Consider the following 17912-nt stretch of genomic DNA (forward strand, 5'->3'; position numbering starts at 1 on the left):
ATGGTCCAGCTGGAGCTACCCGTCACAGAGGTGAGGGACCACTGTTCAGAGAGACTGCGCCTCATATTCACATGTTTGTGCCCTTTAAAGATGTGTGTCCTTAACCCTTTCATTCCTCCCTCAGTATATAAGCCCTCATTGTTATTACTACTGCAGGGCCTGTTTGGGTCTTTCTCTTGGTTTGAAGTGAATAATTGATTGCCTCAACTAAGTCAAAGCCCCCTGAACAGTGGATGCCCCAGGTGGTGTTTTTCCTTGGAGCAAGCAGGAACATTCATTGTTTATATTAATTGCTAACACAAACTATGTTGTTCTAAATAAAAGTCAAACATTTGACTATGTTGGCAGAATGTGTGTTAAACATCATACTTCTTGATGTTTAACGACCTGATGTCACAACCTGTATATTCAAATTGTTTTAGATACTACACACTATACAAGGCACATTTACACAAGCCATGTTTTGTCATTGATGCAACATTTGGCAGGAAATAAACTCTGGTGCTGACGCTTACAGAGGCCTTGCATAGGCCATTTAAGGATGTGTTGCCACAACTTATCTGCTGAAACACAGTAGCACTCATCTGCTATTATATCTTACTATTCAACTGCATCTCAACAGCTGTACCTAAACAATTTAATTATTTAAGGTACAAATGATCTGACACTTTTCTGTGGGACCACTTGTTAGGTTAATTGGTTCTGAATGTGGCTACAGTGACATGTGACTGAAGTCATATAATCATGCAATAAATGGCTCAACAACCCATGAAATCCTTTATTTGTTAAGAAGATGGTATCAATGGTACCTGTTGATGATGGTAACTGTGTTTGTGTGTGTTTGTCTGTTGTTAGGCCCAGCAGATGCTGTCAGCCTGTCAGGAAAAGATTGACGTGTCTAACACAGAGGGCTATGAACTCTTTATCACCCTGCTCAAAGAAGGCCTGAAGAATACCTCACACGAGACGGCAGCCAATCACAAAGTGGCCAAGGTAAGTCTGAAACCTTTCAAAAAGTGACATTTTTTAAAGTGTTACATCTTGTATAAATAGATGCTTACTTTCCATGCTAATATCAACACATTAGGGTTATGTCATTTAGCTGTTAGTGACACCTTAAAGTCACGCACGTGTTTCAGTATGGGATGTTTTCGAAGATCATGTGAGAGGAGTCGGTGAAGGAAGACTAATGATCCTCCCACTAAGGCCACTCAGAGTACTACAGAGTAATTCATTCCACTCGTTCCACTGCCTCTGCTTTCTGGGTCCCTATTGCTCTTACTTCACTTACTGCCTTTGAGCAATAGAAGAGCCACATTCATTGTAGGTTAGGTTCCTTAGGGTGGACACTAGTATAATGTATTGCCATCTAACGCAATAGCTATAAATGAATATGTGCTCTGTAAAGCTAACGTTTAATTATTGTTAACACTGAGCTGTTGATTAAACCGATATTATGTTATGGTGTTGGATTACATTATCTTTTACCGATTCCTTGCTTTTAGATTTAAGTACCGTAATTTTCGGACTATAAGGCGTCACCTGAATATAAGCCGCTAGCAGTACTAAATTGAATGATGTGTACATATATAAGCCGCACTGGACTATAAGCCGCAGGTGTTTTAATGTTTAATTACCATATGTAAGGGTTCGTGCACAGAGGGGATTGTCGGGAAAGAGATGGCTGTTTGAGGAAGCTCCCATTTATTAACATTTCAACAAACAAGTTGCATATTTGCATAACGTATTCAAGTGTTACCATTTAGTGCAATAGTAGCTACAGAACCTGTACTGTGCTGTGTAAACTGTACTGTATCACATAGCGTTTCAGACACACAAACTTTTCAACTTTCAAACTTAAACGGTGCGCTCCCAGCGCACGTACCGGCAGTGATCTACAGCAGTGGTTTTCAACCAGTGGTACGGGGACAAACTGTCTCGCTCTCGTAATGTCTGTCTGTCTTGCTCTCGTACCACTCTCGGTTCCACTTTTACTTTTGCGCGTTACCTGTCTCGCTCTTTTCCGGCCTCCAGCTTTTCCTGCTGGAGCCCGCCGCTTAAAGGTGGGGGGCGCGGACCGGCCATAGAGCTAAAGGTGGTGGACTGTAACCTGTAAAATCCATAGATTTAGGAGGTCCCCTAGTGGCCGTTAGCTGTAAAAATCCATAGATTAGCTGCACCGTTATATAAGCCGCAGCGTCGAAAAATGGGGAAAAAGGCGCGGCTTATAGTCCGAAAATTACGGTACACAGAATCACGCTACACACCTACGCAATGATTACATTCAGGCACACTGTAGAATACAACCTCTTTGGACTATTTATATACTTATTGAAAACAAGCTACAACATTTAATACCTTGGAAAATGCCTTTTAATACTTTTTAATAGCCTTAATTTTCGCTGAATTGATTTATCAACTTTTAATACTTATTAAGACCCCGCACTTACATGGTACCACAAGCTGGGCTTTTAAGACATTTGGAAAAGGGAGAGCATGAAGATAATTTCTCCTACAGATATTGGCAATCATCCATGCTTTTTTCGCTTTAGCAGCAATGCTTTTTAATTGAAAGATACCTATCAATTAATTTCATTAAATGACTTCATGTCACATTGCAATTATTTCTCTTGTGTTATTATGAGTAATCCCGTGTTGTGCTGATGAGGCTCTGTTGAGAATATTAATGATTCACACAAGGTTCGTTCTGCATGGTCCTCATTCATGTCTTTTAAACAAGGCGGTGTATTCCTCACAGGAATATTAAATATTCTCCTGTGTGATGATAGCTGATGATGTGAATCCTTGCAAATCTTAACCTGCCAATCAGATAAAAGATGATTAAGTGGTAAACAAGTTAGTTCTCTGCTGTGTTTGGTAAAGGAACCTGCCAGCGAAGGGTGCTGATATATTATGAAGATGGAAACATACAGGGTGAACTCCAGTCCTTCCCCTTTTGCTGAAGGTCACAAGCCGACAGATGAGTCTGCCTTCCGTCAGGCCTTATGCCATCCACATTAGCAGGCTGAGCCAGGCACTGCCAGCGTCAGCAAAAGAAAAAGGCTAGGTGCTATTGCCCTCCTAAGATAGAATATGTCAGCCTTACACACACTATCTACACTGAGTGTAAATAGTGCAAAAATAGTGTGGCCGTTGGGAGGGATTGTGAAGATTGGACGGAATTACAAAAGAGAAAAATCCAAACCTACTGATACACAAGCATGCATATTTAATTAAAGGGATCAATGTTCGAAGAGGGATTGCATGAGGTACTTATCCACAGTCAGTATATTACCTACAGTAATTTGCAGTCGCCATGCCCCTCGTTTGCAGAAACACACAGTAGTAGTACAGAAGCTAAGCAATGCACTGCTATTGAAGGGGCTTTAGCTTCATTTATTTTAGCCTAACCTTGAATACATTTAATATCCCAACTGCAACAGACATTTAAAACATAGACAGTGGTAATTTGTCACAGTTCCCTTTTTATAGATGGCAAATACATTCTGTGAAACTGGTCTATCAAAGATCCAATTACAAGGTTACTTTGTACAGTAATCCTACCCAAACCGAGTGAATCATTAAAAAAGTGAAGTGACGTTGTCGGCTCCTGGTTTGGTTTAATTACTGAACTTTATAGAGGCATGCTGCCCAAGAGAAAACGCCTTCATAATGGACCCCTGCCAGGAACTTAGTTCACAAAGTAATTGGCATTGGCACCACATGTATGTCAGCAGTGATGGGTGGTTTCAGAAGTCATGTGTGTCACCGAGGTGGTAAACTTTGGCAGAGTGAATATACCAGAGGTCTGAACTAAAATTTATCTTAGCCTACTAAAACAAATCATCGATTAATCATTATTATCATGTGACCATCCATATCGTTTTTGTATGCATTTATTCCTTGTTTTTTGTATTATTTCTTAACTGAATCATGCCAACTTCTCCCTTGAACAGTGAGGATTAGGCAGGGCTCAACATTAACGACTGCCCTATGGCCCGGGGCCATCTAGCATTTAGCTCGGGCAATGGAGCCTCAGCTGCTGGTTGCCCGATCGGGCAATCTATTATGCCAGCATCATGCAGCTCGCGGATCCAGTAATGAGTGACCCGACAGTAAAACTAAACATATCTATAACTAGTTTAGGTAGTTTTGGGGGAATTAAAATAGCTAGGTGTGATATTCTAACCTGAAGTGTGTGTTTTGTCCGCTCACCGCTGCATGTGATCATGCAGAGCTGTGTGTCGACTCGTCAGCAGCAGCTGATCTCTCTCTCTCCCGTCAGATTACACTTCACTCGCGTTTATGTCCATATACAGATCCAGCTAGTTCTAGCTAAGGATATGACTACCTGCTTATTAAAAGACACCTAAACAAAAAGTGTCACTACGCAACTGGTTGAAGCCACAAAGTATAGCGCAGCATTATGCATTTGTTTACATGCCCACCGGAACCCCGAGGCATTACCAACAGATCAATGCACAATCAACCCATACAGGACATCTCTTTCTCCACATTAAGTGTTAGACATTAGAATTGACTATTATTGTCTGTCACATACTCTTCTTGTCTGTCACATAAGTGGCGCAACTGAAGCGGTATTGCGCTAAAGGGAAATTATTTTGACCGAAGAGATTTAGATTTGCCGGCTAACGGGAACTCTGACGTCGCCATTTTGTGTGCTTCGCGGATGCGCTCGGCTCCTTTCGACTGCTGCTCGGGTCTGCTCGGTCAGCTTCCGGATGAGGAGGCATTCGTTCGACAACTTACAGTAGATAACATTACAAACATTTTAACAGGGACCATAATAGTGTAAATAATGTTTGTTTTGGCAGTTATAACTGAATGTAATGTTTTCTACTTTTTCACATCTGGGAAGGCATTTGCCTTCATCAGATGGAAAGTGTCTTGACCAACAACTTAAGTATTTCTTATAGCTATGCAGGGCATGCAAGCGAGCAAACACAAACAAGAACAAACAAACAAGTGAAATGAAGAATACAATTGAAATTGTACAGAAACTAATATTGTGGTGGTTTCATCTTATAATCAGTCTAGAGAATGCACCAGCCAGCATCTAAGACCTGCAAAAATCTAAATTGTTGCTAGGGGGAGGGCCCCCCAAAAGCCCGTGCTGCGTCATTTCGTACGCGCCATTTCTCAGAGGCAAATCTCTATTGGGCTCAGGGCCATCGTATATTAGCTTCCAAGAATTCCTTAATGTCATGCACTGTTAGTAGGGGTGTAACGGAATTCACAAAACATTTTCGACGCTTCGGGTACGTACCTCGTTTTTAGCGTCACGATTTCGGTTCGGTACTTTTCGGGGTAACAGCAGGAAAAATTATCACAGAAACATAAACTTTACTATTTTTTTTTTTTTTATTATTGATTATTAAACTGCTGAATAATGTATTCACCTCCAAAGAATACAAATATAATAAAATAAACATTAAGGTGCAGCATTTCGATTAACTGAAATAATCTGTTATTTGAACTTAATGCGGTACTAGTACTCACCGAAGAGTGAACAACTATGTAGCTGTTGGGTTTTCTTAGTGTCTCTCCTGGGGTGAAGCTGTGAATATTCCTCAAATAAATACCAAAAAGGTATGAATAAAAGAAAGACATGTGAAGGTGCAGCATTTATGGACACTGAATAATCCTGTATTTGAAACTGTACTGTTACTAGTACCAGACCTAAGCAAGCCGCACGTTTTGAGATCATGACTTGACTTGTCATTGTGATTTTCATGTTTTTTTAAAGGAAGGATGAACTTGTCCACAGTTGCTTGCCGAAAGGTGCCGATCTGCGGCGACTGAACAATGTCTTGCCTTGGCTGTGGGAAACCACTCTCGCTAGGGACAGAGGGTAGCAGATACAGGCCAGGGTAGCGCTCTGACCATGGCACCATAAGGATATTTTGGCGTTTTGTATTAGCCTTTGGGCTCGATCTGGAACTTTTTTGCGAGTGGTGGGGTTAAGATGCTTAGCGGGGTTGGGGTTGGCCACTCAGTCTTTTTTCTTGTTGGTAGCCGGTGATATTCAGCGTTCGGGTGATGCCTTTTCAAAGAGGGCAAGTTTGATGTATTGCCAGCCGCGTAACCAATTTTAGTTGAACAATGCCGCAAACAGCGTTGCGTTCGGGCTCACTGGGCTTGTTCCGGTCAGTCGCTTGGTACGTAACTGCCCGAACCAAAATGCGTTCCCAAAACCGACTTCAAGATGCTGGAGGATTTTCGAGGGCGGAGCGTTTATCTGCGTTCGCGCATTTGCGACAGTTCCGTAAAATTAGGTGACTACTTTAAACGCATCCTCCCTATGACGCGTTGCACCCAACGTGATGTTAATTATTACTCTGAATGCTGCGACGCAGCACCTTGAGAGATTTACTCAAAAAGTTGTTTCACGTTCTCAATTTTTTACGCTGGTGTACCGACAACCGACGCGGCCACAGTACCGAATAATTTGCGTCGGGTATCGTTATACTGTTACACCCTACTGTTAGGGATGCTCCGATCGCCAATTTTGGGGCCGGATCACCGATCGCCGCCGGGAATTCAGTATCGGCCCAATACCGATCGGCCCCGATTCGTCGAGGCGGCCTATGGGTCATTCCATTTGAAGTAATGTTTACAAAACTCTAAGCTTCCACAAACAGCACCAACATCAATTAGTTCATTCTAATGAAGTACAGTGATCAAGTTTACATTCAGCTTTGGATAATAATGTTAACTACAGGAGAAAAGTGAGGAAGCGGCTCTCTTTTTTCTCTCCCCCGTCTCCTGACAGGCGGTCCCTATCGCGTCTCATGCAGCCACTGATCCGAGTAATGAGTGACACCGACATGAAAGAATAAATTATGATATAACTAGTTTAGCTTGTTCTAGAGGTACGGATAAGATAAAATAGCTTAAAGTGGTGTTAGGTGCTAACTCTTACCGCAGCCAGATACGCCCACCTCGACTCCTCTCTTCCCCTCCTCCGGGGACTTGACCCGGAAATCGGATCAAGACACGCCATTTTTGACATCGGCCAGATAGCTGGAAATGCACGACGGGAGGGAAGAGGGGTGAGGGAGGAGGTGCGGGGAGGACGAAGTGTTGAGGATACACGCGAGCAGACTACGTGAAAGTGTTATCACTACTCGCGTATAAAAGCCCCGCCCCCACCTTCACAGCTGGTCGATTTCAACAGAGGAAAACCGACAACTGGAAGATGAGTGGAAAAGCGTCACATAAATGTATAAGTGCTCACAGCTCCGTGGGAATTATTATGTGCAATTCATTTCTAAAAGGCTTTCACATTACTATAATTATATTTGTATTTAAATGTAGGCTACATTTTACACCAAAACGGAACACAAAAGAAGGACCAACCATCATACATTGAATTCCTTGACTAACAAGAGAAAGATTCATTCATTTAAATAAAAATTTAACAACAAATGTGCCAGTTCTAAGGGGTTATTCAGTTAAGCCCGATGAGAGGGGATACAGCTGTGCACATTTCATCATTAACAGACGTCGTTTAAAAGTGACGTTTGAGTGAACGAGGACATCCCAATTAATACCTGAGGACTCCTCTGTCCTCGCGTCACCTCCTCGTGTCTCTCGCTCGCATCTTACGGAGGCGGAGCTAAGATGCAAGGAAGGGAAGCGAGTGAGGGAAAGGAGGAGTCGAGGAGGGGTATTGGGATGAGGCTTTAGTGTGTGTGTTGCTCCGCTCACCGGTCCGTCACAGCGGGTGGAGCTGCAAGATTCACACACGTTGCATACCGCTATTTTATTGTCATTTTCGGACACCTTAAAATACTGCCAGACCGGTGAAGCCATTTTGGCGAGCTTGGTTTGCCGCGCACTGAGAAAAGTGTCATGTATTGTACGTCATCATTTTACGTCATGCCATCGGCTCTCGCGATCAGCATTTTTTAGAGAGCACGATCGGCGGCCGATCGATCAGAGCATCCCTAGTGAGGATTGAACTGTAATGAAAACTATTTAAATCACTATCTACAATCTATAAACTGGACTAGAGTAAGAATGGTAGATTGGCAGATGAATTGAATGTGAAAATAAAGCTGTAAACCAGGGACCACCCACAAACTCACTGTGGCTTCACTAAGGTAATTATCTCTTCTATAAACACAGGCTTGCAGGCAACTCTTTTTGTTTTTTTAATGTATTAGATTCTGGGGGGGGAGTGGGGGGCAGCTGTTAGCCGGGCCCAGCTGTCAATGACGGCTGGCAGAGATGAGAGAGGAGGAGTTCATTTTGAACAAACCTGTGCATACATGGTCCCCTGACGGACGTCACTTTAAAGAATTCCCACAAAAGCCCAGATGATGGCTAGATATCTCTGTTTATCTCTGTTTATCTCTGCGGCTGCGGCATACATACAATCATGCACACATTCATTATGCTAAATACTGTGATGGAGATGAAGAGACCATGATTGAATTGACAGAATGAGGCTCAACATTAATCGTCTTCATAGTTTACAATTTAGTGTAGAGGGTTATGAAGAGGTTTTTGCCAAAAACAATACAAGAAATTGGGGTGGGGCTAGTTGAATATATAATGATGTTTATGCCAAACCTGCAGTCCTACATTTCATTCGACAGGGTTTTGAGGGTAATGGTAGGAATAAAGGCCGACTTCAACAGACTTAGTATTCATTTAAAACCATTTTGCAGGGCTGTATGTTCCTACCCCGAAATGTATTATACATGAAAGTGAGAGGAGAAAAGTATGTGATGGAAATTGTAGTTAATCTCAGTCCAAACTATAATGCAGATTTGATTCCCTCTTGCTGTTCACGCTGTGTTACTTATTAAACCGTACATTAGCACACACTGATTTCTGTGCCTTTCATTTCCTGTGCAGGGAGCCTGGCTAGCACAGTGTGGACTTTGAGGGCCATTACAGGGACCACTGGAAGCCAGGCAGCATTATTAATAATGACATGGCTTTAAGTTGGACGATTTGAGGCCTGTTGAACATATTGCCTCCTATTGAGCAAAAGCAATCACAAAGTTATGAGGCACTGAATGTTCGTTGGCAAATTGCAAATATCTCAAATTACTTTAACCATTAACACAATAGCCTTCTCCCCTCATGCTTTTGTCATATGCAGTCTTACTCCAAAATGGTGCTGCCGACTGAGTTCCTCATATGACAAACAGCATAATGAAAAGCTTCTCGAAGCCCCTTCATGTACACATTTCAATACTTCCCCCTGAAAGAGCAATGCTACGCCTTCCATCTCGAGCAACTCCAAAGCTAAGAAATGCAGCTTCTTAACCACCAGCCTTTAATGTTTTAATAACTTGCATGACAATTAGACCAGCTTGTAGCTATAAGCATTCACCCAGAAAACACAGAGCACTTCTTTTTAAACTAGCGGCATGTTTGAGGTTTGAAATATTATACTGTTACCAGGCACTATTTACTTCACAGGGATTCGAGCTGCACAACAAGTTTTTTATTGTATTGCTATCTTTATGCAAACCTTCACCATAAACATATTACAAAAGACTGCATTAAATACATCAGCAACACATTTCATTATATTCAATTGTGTTCGATATGTGCCATGGGATTAACTCTCTGGCTAATCAGAAAGTGCTCCAGACATAAGGCATCAGCTCATTGGTCAGAAAGGACACATTATTAGACCAATACTGTTGTATTACTATGCAGGGGAATTATGACAAGATGAGTGTGAATACCAGAGAGGAAGTGATGCCGAAATAAAATCAGCTGTCTGGCAACATTTTGAACTAGAACAATGCACTTTCATTGACACAAGCACATAATAACCGTTTCTAATTTAAGAAGAATTTTGTTGCAGATTAGCAGATTACTGAAAGGAGCAAAATGTCAGAAAGGAATTCAATTTAATATCTGTTTGTTTATCTCAAATAAATATAGTTTTTGCGATATTCAATGTTTGTGCATATTATTCTCAAATAATACAACAATAAACCCTCTACGTTTACACTGAAGTGCAGTGACAAACAACACAATCCCTCACTGGCATCCAATTTGACACCCAACAGCGGCAGCTGGAATGCATGACTAAACCAGAGGTAGCCCTACCAGGAATTTAGCCCAGGTCTTTGGGGGGTAAGAGTTTTTATTATGTGTCAAGCGTGTACCAAGCCAAGTCTGACTGTTTGCATGAAACGGGACCAAACTTCACAAGCCCCTTTTAACAATCAGAGTTCTGAAGCATTCCTTAGATTTGATCAATCTATCTTTAAAAAAATTAAGTGGTCCAAGTCTTCAGCCTCTGTTATGTCTATAAAACAAAGCAAAGGACACCATACCTGCATGTTCCAGCTACTTCTCAAAATAAACTATTCTTTAATCTGCTCTACATCTTAGGCAGATTTGTGACTACAAGTCCTAGCAAAGCCCAAAGAGGAACTAGCCTACATACCACCATACATGGATGACTCAAAAACGAAGGCATCTAGATCAAGCCGGGGAGGAAGGCTCCCCCACATTTCAAACAGAATATCTCTTGCCTGTAAATTGGTTTTCGTCACAACTGGCTGTCAGTGTTGGCGTTTGTGGGTTTCAGTGTGTCAGATTTGACACAGCTCCCCTTCAGTTGCTGTGGGCTGTAGCTAACCACCCACACACCCCCACTGAGGAGCAACCATCTTCCGCAGATCCCCTTCAACAACTTGACAGCACTGATCACTCTCATCATAGTTCCCTTGAGCCATGAACACAGATTTACAGCCTGAAGCATCGTATTGGTCAAAGCATGACTAATACTATCGGAAGAAAGCCTATAAATGCAGCTGTGACAGGAGGCATGTAGAAATGAGTGACTACAGCTTGTCTTTGTTTGAAAAAAGAATGCTAACCACAACCGCTAAAAGTTTCCAGAGGTTAACAGCAAATTACTTTTGATGACATGCACAATTGTAGGACTATACTGTGCCTGGAGACACTGTCATGTTTCATCTCTGCATCACTGACCAACACAGGAGCCATGGCCCGTCAATCACAAACTGACACATTCCCCTGCATGTCAAAGGGACAAGGCACGTTGCTCTGGTGCAGGACACTTGTGAATTACATTGTGCATCTGTGGAAAGATATGGTATATGTGAAGCTGGTTGAAAAGAGACAACTCCACAGAGAGGCTCGCAGAACAGAATTAATCTGTTTCCTGGGTTGTGTAACGTGCATGAGATGAGAAAGGAGGTTTCGCGAATATAAACCCAATTAACTGCTCAAACAAAGAAATTCCTTCCTCAACCTATAAAATGTGGGTAATGTAGTCCTTTGAGTCAGTTTATGGTATGATTATAATTTATGCCACCTCCTAAGCGGCACTCTCAGACTGTGTCTCTTTTGTGTAGCCCCGGCTTTACGGCCGTGGAATCTCAGAGGAAGAAAAGAGCCAGTGTCATGCGGTCAGAAGGCATTTTAGTCAGACGAAAATGTGTGTCAGCACTTTCTGCCAGGGAGCGAGAGGCCAGCGTTCAGAGCTGTTAGCCTCTTCCTCAGAGGAGAGCCCGGGTTTAATGGGACTACTCTTCCACTCCATTTGCCGGCCCGCATCTCGCAGGACACAGCTGCATACATGTGAGCCAGAGACTGTCACTGTGCATACCTCTCTGCAGCCTGCGAGCTGCACACTCCCATCAACAGCTGACAGAAGCTGTTCATCTTCCGACAAACAACATGAAACAGACTACAAACAATGCATGTGGATGTGACAATGTTAAGACACTACGAGCAAAAACAGATTTGTCAAATTTGAACGTTTTCTTAAAGACTAGTGGAAAAAAAACATCCAAGATAATCATTTAGGTATTGATATTAATACAATGTGTATTTGCCTCTGTAGAATTATCCGAAATTCACCAAAAATGTGCAGGGCTCGACATTACAAATGGCCCGCTGGCCCGGAAGCACTATTTAGACACCCCGGGCCAGCATAACGTACGTTCCACTTTCCCCCTCGGGCAACTCAAAATATTGCTTTAAAAAAAAAAAAATGGTCCTGTGGTATGTTGACTAGCAATTTTGTTAAATTGTTTAGTTTATTAATGCTACCACATAGCGTTTCGTGAGGCGGTTGTCGTTGTTGGGTGAAAAGCAAACAGCTGTTTGCTGCAGAGTGCAGCGCGAGCAGCGCTTGCTCACTACAGACTTTCTCGCCACCTAACCATTCGCCAAACTTTTTTTAATACGAGCGGTAACTGGCCAAGCACCTGGCAAAAAACAATCTTCAAATAAAAGAATGTCACCGGAAGAGTTAAAGGAGAGTGACAGGGAGTATGAGAAGAAGAGGGAGAGAAAGTTTCAGCCACACTGGCTTGATCGATGGAGTTGGCTTCGATATGATGCCGATATAAACAAGGTCTTCTGTCGGCTCTGTACATCGATGCCGACCTGCTGACAAGTAGCCTAAATAAAGAGTAGAAAATATTAAGGTATATTGGCTATAGGGAAATGTCCCAGCAGTTTAGGATAATGAAGGTTCTAATCTAGGCTATAGCCATTACATGTCTAACTCCTAATGACAGGAAGGCAGAAAGCGCATTATACAAATAATAATATAGGCTACTCATAATAATGATAAGTTATTTATTTTAACAATGACCACAATATAATTATTTTTAATAAACCAAATATGAACAATTGAGGAAAATGAGCAAGAACTGATGATTCAAATGTTGTAGTACAAGTAGTAATGTAGTTTATACATAAATTACTATTGCAACAAATGTGTTAATTTTCTTTATTATTAGTCAATTTTTTGGACGAATGCTCTGTGCCAGTGGTTACAATGGTGGTGGGGGGGCAGTGATAACAAAATTCCACTGGCCCATGTTTAAACTTGACATTTAAGACAACTTCTTGTGCAACAATTGCGTAAATATAAAAAGTTAATAAACTCCAGAACTTTTATGGTTATATGTATTCATAATACATTATACATTACTTTTACAGAAATAAATCCTGTTTCTCGCTTGAGGCCAGGAAAAGGCTAGTCACTGTGACCTTTTTACCTGTGCTGGACTATGGTGATTTGTTATAAATGAATGCACCTGCCAATTACCTGAGCAAGTTAGATGCTGCGTATCACAGTGCACTGAGATTTTTGACAAATTGTAAAACACTTACGCATCACTGTACACTGTATACCAAGGCGGTTTTGCCATCACTTACTGTACGGAGGCTCAGTCACTGGTACTTTTTCATTTACAAAGCCATGTTGGATAAACTACCATCTTATATCTGATCTCTCGGCGAATTGAAAGTACTTATTGCCTGAGATCGCATGCTATGGTTTTATTAAATGTGCCAAGTGCTAGGACTGTCTTAGGGAAGAAAGCTTTTAGATGTGCAGTTCCACTAACATGGAACAGTCTGCAAAAAGAATGGAAAATGACCAAGCTAGTACCACTACATGTTTTTAAAGCTCGGTTGGATGCTACAAAATCAGATGCTGTTGGTACCTGTACATGTGGATAGATATGTAAATTGTAATCCCTGTACATTTTGCTGTATGATGTCCTTTTGTTGTTCTGTTGTTTATGTTTTTATGTTTTCATGTGGAACCTACTGCTGCAGGTCTCCCTTGAAAAAGAGATCATTGATCTCAATGGGATTTTACCTGGATAAATAAAGGTTTTGAATTGAATTGATCATTTTTTACTCTACTCAAAATATGTTTAACAGCCTTTTTTTTCGAATGTTCTGTTTTATGGAAAGATACAGAAGAGATATTCTGATTTCCCTATCTAAAAAGAAAAGTCATTTTAATATGTCAACAAATTAAACAAATAGTTTTGAACCTAGCTTGATCCTACGCTTACATTTCTGTTCCAGATCCTATTAACCTGTGTAACCCTATTCACCTGTAGTGTCATCCCTTAAACCCTGGTAATGTGACTGCAGCGCTCTCTCTCATATTTTAAATCCATATATTTATTGGCCAAGGAACTTATCTTACCAACTCCTGGTGCTGCCATGGTCATAATCATTCTGATTATGGCAGCACCAGAAGGCCTTTCTTTAAAATTGCTTCCTTTGGATCCATTTCAGAGCCAAACAACAATTTCATGGCTGACCAGTCAGAGAGTAATTACATAAAGCCCGAAGCCAGCACATCGATCAGTACTCGGGACTTAAAAATAAGACTGTTTTGGACAGACAGCTCCTGGAAGAGATGACAGCATCTCCACCGCACACATTGTGAAAATTCACACTGAAAGTTGAAATGGGAAACATGAATCTATTTTCTGATAGAAGAGTTTTTTCTAGACAAACAGCTCAGAATTCTGCAGTGAAACTCTCCTCTCCCAAAAAGATGCATCACTTTTAAGTAAAAGATCGACTCTCCAAAGTGAAGTAGTTAATGGGATGTCAGGTCATTAGGCCAGTCGTATGTTATGAGAAAAGTCTATTTTGAAACCTAAATTATCTTAAACAATGAAAAAACCCAGGATTGAACTAATTTAGATCAAAGTGATTTCTAGTCCATCATACTTACTTTTGTTTGATGACATACAGTATTTAAAGTAATTAAACATGAATATGTTATATTTAAGACAAGTCCTGCAAGTTAACCCATGTAGAACTTGGTTTATTTGTCATGTTTAAACCATTTCAAGGCCCATAATTATTTTCCTATAATAGAAGATAAACTGCACAGATGGAATCGTCTCAAATCCTGATCTAAACGGACCAACACATTATTTAAAAGGCTGATTAGCTACTGTATTCATGTTAGAGGGTTTGCAATGAAAAACAAACATATATTTATAGAAAGACACTGAAAAATGCATGTTTACCAAAGCATGCATCAGGATCTCCCAACAAACAACAAATGTTCTCTTCAGAAAAAGAATGTTAAAGAATGTAAATGTATTTTTGTCCTACAGTAGGCCCACTTGCCAAACACAAGTTCACAATGAATCTATTGTGACTTCCCATGATGACCTTGGTGTGATGCATCAAAAGGTGAAAAGAGGTCCCGGCTTTGCTGCACTGGTTCAAGTGGCATGAAACTTAAGAGATGACTCACCATGAGTAGACAGCAGACAGGTCTCCAAAATCCGTCTTTCAGGGCAGTGAGGCGCTACATTTCGCTGGACTGAGCCACAGTCCCGATCCCTCTCCAGAGGGCACACCAAACAGTTTTCTACAAAGGCAACCACAGTGACAGAAAAAACAAACCTTTAACTAAAAGCTTGCAATGGACTGAAAGAGTCTTGTATTGACACACAGCAGAAGTCGCAATTTGACATCCGGCTCACTGTGCCGTGGTAAGTCAATGCAGTGGACTGTCACTGTTCGCTTTGTTCACTGTTGATGATCTTTTTCCAACAGAGAACACAAACAAACAACGCCGTTTGGGGTAGCTACACATGCTGGTTGTTGAGGCGCAGACTGGAACAGTGGACAGTTTCTTTTAGGGGGAGGATCTGACATAAAGTGCTGCTTTCAGAGTGTTGTGATGTAGAGCTATGCAGTCCCTAAACACTCTGACCAAATGTGTCATTATGTCATTAAGTGGGGGGAAGAGGGGAGACAGACATTTCTCTGTGGGAGTCATGTCATAAACAACAAAAAATAAGAGACTATAGAGTGCTGCAGGAACGAGTCCTAAAACCGAGATATTAGTTAGCATTTTTGCACCCCTGTATAAAAGTTGATGGGTTTTCTAATTGGGTGTTTGGTTACATATCGAATGAAAGGACCTGTGGTTAAGAGATTTTAACATTTGATGCTACAACATAAAATGCATTAGCGAATACCACACTTGTGAATTTTGAAGTTTCTTTTAAATGCCAGTCGCTAACAAGTGACTAAATGAGACAACTTTACGTCATCATGGCAAATACGAGCCGCCTTTGTTTTAGTTATGGTGATGTTGAGGTCATACAATCATGGTAAAGTTTGCTTGTAGCCTAACGTTAGCTTTTTACTTCTGGCAACAGTAGTCATGCTTCAGTAATCATTAAATTGGTGTTCATTTGTGAAAACTATCTTGTCGTCCAGTGTATCTCTCATATTCTCCTTCGTCCTGTTAATAAACTTTGCAATAAAAACAAATGATTTTTCCAAAATAAACTTTACAAAGATTGTTAACTGGACCAGTGATACATATATTAAGGTTTGCAGCTAATTACATAAACACAACTGACAGTTAAGTTGCCCTATAGAGCATTAGTTAGGCCACAAAGTCTGAAAGAGGACGTTGCTTGGTTTAAAATTAAGCTATGAGAATAATGTTCCAGTATTTATTAACAAACACCAGCAAATAAACGTCTCCAAGAGTAATTCAACCAATGACAACTAAGACATTTTGGTTTTGAAAGGAAGCAGAATGGCATTTCTGCACAAAAGAAGTCTTCAGACAGAACAGCGACACAATAATCAAGTTTCCCCAAGGGCGTCACATGGCCTCTATACTTTTTTCATTTTTCTAATTATAGTTTTCCCATTGCTCACTGTAGGGAACACTTTATAAGACTTAATCTGAGTTGCCAACACATTAATTAAGCTGAGCCAACCAATGGGAGTCTAAATAAGTTACAGCAACAATAATGTGAAGTAGTGACAAAGTCATATCGCTATTTCTATCAGTTTGATATTTTTTATTCGGGTCTTTGCAGAATCGGAAGGGAAATTTCAAATGCATTGTGTGAAGCCTTGCTTGGGGCAACATTTGTTTTTTTCATTTGAATTGAATACAACGCTTGTGAAAGTAAACATGTCTGAAAAGATTTGGGAATGGTGTTTTTTATGTGTGTGTGAAACGATTAAATGGAGAAGATAGCTTATGTTTAGAGGATAAAAACAAAGAGACATGCAACATTTTCCAAGGTCGACTTCCCTTGTCACTTGAAGCTAGAAGGGTCACGAAGGCCGGGCAGCTGTCCGCCCAGCGGACAATGATTAGAGGAGAAGCAAGGGCAAAATGCCTCCCTGTGCTATTTGTCTGGCTTATAACGATATGGATTGCCAAAAAAAAGCTGGCATACAATTTGATTTGAAAAAAAGAACATGCATTGAAATCTCAGCCCATTCAAGTCTTAATCATGTTGCGAAATGTCTAATTCTCCTTTGTCCACTGGGTTTCTGTATTATTAACTGAAAAGGCCAAAAATAAGATCAAAACAAATTATGCGTTGAGTCCCGAGTCCCCACTTCACTGATAAATATGGCATTTAAGCTTCCCCTCTCATCTCCTTCTCAGTGGCCATGAGTGTTTAAGCTTTCATGGAATACAAATGCCTCTGTGTAAAGTCTGGCAGTGCATGTTTGAAATGTTTCAGGCTGGATAAAGTGTGCTGCTTCCCATCATGAAGAAACCACTGCTCTGTCTAAGACTCTTTTACACCGGTTTGAGAAATAGTTTCTCAGAAGAATTGTCCTTCTAAGACCAGACTCCGGCTCAGAGAAAGGTGTTTGAGTTCTCCCTTGATCATCATTTATATTTGCCAAAAGTCTGGGGGAAAAAACGCAAGGCACGGCAGACCAAATAGTTAAATGAAAAAGGAAGACTCATTTACAATTGTGATCATTAATTCAAGTTACATTTGTAAATCGGGATATCAAGAGAACAGGCAAAGATGCATCTTATAGACCCTCCAGAAAAACGCGGGCAAAAATGCTTGATTATGCGATTAAACATGCGGGGTTTTATGGGATTTTATGCGGTGAAATTGCGGGAAGTTAGGAAATATGCGGAAAGTTGCGAAATATGCTAAATATGCGGGGGAAAAGAATAACAATTTTTTTTAAATATTGGGCTGTCTTATTTATTCTCTCTCACACACAACCTGCCACTAACGTTAAACCGCTTTACTATTCAATTAAACACATTCAATGTTTATTTATTGTAAAAGCAATTGGGCTATTTTAATCTC

At 40.9% G+C, this 17912-nt stretch overlaps 1 protein-coding gene across 7 annotated transcripts in view; it reads right to left on the reverse strand.

Annotated features, from left to right (window-relative positions):
- Window positions 1–17912, reverse strand: part of tanc2b (tetratricopeptide repeat, ankyrin repeat and coiled-coil containing 2b) — a 170345-nt gene that overhangs the window by 135901 nt on the left and 16532 nt on the right. For all 7 annotated transcript variants that reach the window (XM_010783447.1, XM_010783439.1, XM_010783426.1 and 4 more), the window contains exon 2: window positions 15062–15178. The gene's annotated coding sequence lies outside the window, so the exon portion shown is untranslated. The remainder of the gene's footprint in view (window positions 1–15061; window positions 15179–17912) is intronic.

This window comes from Notothenia coriiceps, unplaced genomic scaffold (assembly GCF_000735185.1).
Source record: "Notothenia coriiceps isolate Sejong01 unplaced genomic scaffold, NC01 NC01_scaffold00000664, whole genome shotgun sequence".
Classification (NCBI taxonomy): Eukaryota; Metazoa; Chordata; class Actinopteri; order Perciformes; family Nototheniidae; genus Notothenia; species Notothenia coriiceps.